Raw genomic sequence first — 2,010 nt, 5'->3', positions numbered from 1 at the left:
TCGTGTCGCACGCCTTTCTCTCTCTTTTTTTATGCAGTACGCAGAATGCACAATGCAATGAATGTTATGCAGAAATTCGAAGTTCAAACAAAATTCAAAACAAAGCAAAATGGAAAGGGAACGATCATACCATGGTAGGTTGTCTCCCACCTAGAACTTTTAGTTAAAGTCCTTAAGTTGGACATTTGATGAGCTTCCTGCTATAGTGGCTTGTGCTTGAATTCATCCAGAAATCTCCACCAGTGTTTGGAATGCCAACAGCCTCCGGGTCCCAAACAAGGTATGTAAAACCTTTGAGCAATTTCAAACAGGTTTCTAGGCTCCCGGGTTGTTGAATGTCAGAATAGATTCTAAGATCCCAAACTCTACTTTTACATCTGTTTCCGTCTTGACCTGCATTTTTCCAGCCGGGTGATAAGTAATCTGAATTCTCACTATAGTGACCAAACAGCTTTCGAGATCCTTTCAATTGAACTTGACACCGATCCTTGCACCTCAGATTGAAGTGTGAAACCTCATTGAATCTTGCATACCAACTCTGAGTGCGAGTCATTTCCCTTTTGCTCTAAAAGCCGCAGAGAGCTCTAAGCTGGCCATTTGTCTCAAGTAAACCATATTCAAGTGGAAAAGTAAAGATGAAAGTTAAGGATTTTACCCACTTGAAGTTTGTATTGGGTGGTAATGGCCTTGGGATATGTGTTTCCAGTGGTTCTACAAGCTCTACTCCCTTGTGGTCTTCTGTGAATTTCTCCACTTCTTTGTAAACTTCTTCAATTTCGACCATGTCTTGATCAAAGTCATCGATATCTTCCTCATCACTTGAGTCATAATTGGGAGGTTGAGAAAAGTCGACCTCTGCATCATCTTCGTATTCACTTGGGGAAGATTCTTCTATCTCAAAGAATTCACTTGCGGATGCAAGTTCATTACTAAGAGGACTTGACTTGTGATCATCATCCTCAAGGAAACTTGCGTCTTGGGTTATTCCGTCGAGTTCTTCATAGGATACCTGCCTTGGGGGGTGTGCACTATCCTCCTTAGCATCAATTGTAACGTCCTTGACAGAATTCTACACAACTCTGGATTCTGGCGGAGGTTTGGCATCTCCTACATCTTCAACCAACTCTTCTTTTTCTATAATGACAGCTTCCTCTACTTGTTCTAGTACGAAGTTATGCTCTATACTGTCCACTGGAGTTTCTAGTGCCTCTTTCGTGCTACGTTCTTCATTAGATTCTCCACATGAAGCCATGGGGGTTTGTTGAGTGTCCGAACGTGTTGAAGATAATTGATTTATTGCTTGCTCCTATTGATGAAAGGTTGCATGAAATTGATCTACTGATTCTTCGAAGCGAACCTGTGATTCATGGCTTGATGGATATGGACATGGTGCACAGGGAGGTGGTGGTTCTTGGGAGTGATTGGATTGGTGTTGGGGTGGATAAGGATCATACAGTAGCGGATGGTGAAAAGAAGCTTGTGAGTGTGGTTGTTCGAAGCTATGTTGAGAGGATGGTCTATGAGCATAGGGTATGGCCTGTTGGTAGCTACAAGAGGGTCCACCATATCTATCAGTTAGGCATGCATTGTAGAATGGTCTCTGTCCATGATATCTTGGAAGGTGTTGTTGCCTAAAGAGTTGATTAGATCCTCTTGGATCCATCAATCTTTGATTGCTCTGACCGTGATGCATAGTCCTGTTATAGCTTCCATTCCTTTCAACAAAATTAGAACCAAACTCAAAGCGAGAGGGGTGAGAATTCATAGTAGCTATCAGAAATAAGAAGGGAAAACGAAAACAAATAAACAAGTAAAAGAAAAAATATTTACAATGACCAATAATAAGGCACACGTTTGCAATTCCCCGGCAACGGCGCCATTTTAAAGAACTGAAGATTGATGATTTAGAAGTTATAATAAATTCTCGTTGCAAGTATAGTTTCTAAACCAAGTAATCAACCCTTCTTACAAACGTTTGGTTTTCACAAGTAACAAACCCAATAAAATTTA

This window comes from Arachis stenosperma, chromosome 4, assembly GCF_014773155.1.
Source record: "Arachis stenosperma cultivar V10309 chromosome 4, arast.V10309.gnm1.PFL2, whole genome shotgun sequence".
Classification (NCBI taxonomy): domain Eukaryota; kingdom Viridiplantae; phylum Streptophyta; class Magnoliopsida; order Fabales; family Fabaceae; genus Arachis; species Arachis stenosperma.
Note: the sequence above shows the minus strand (reverse complement) of the source record.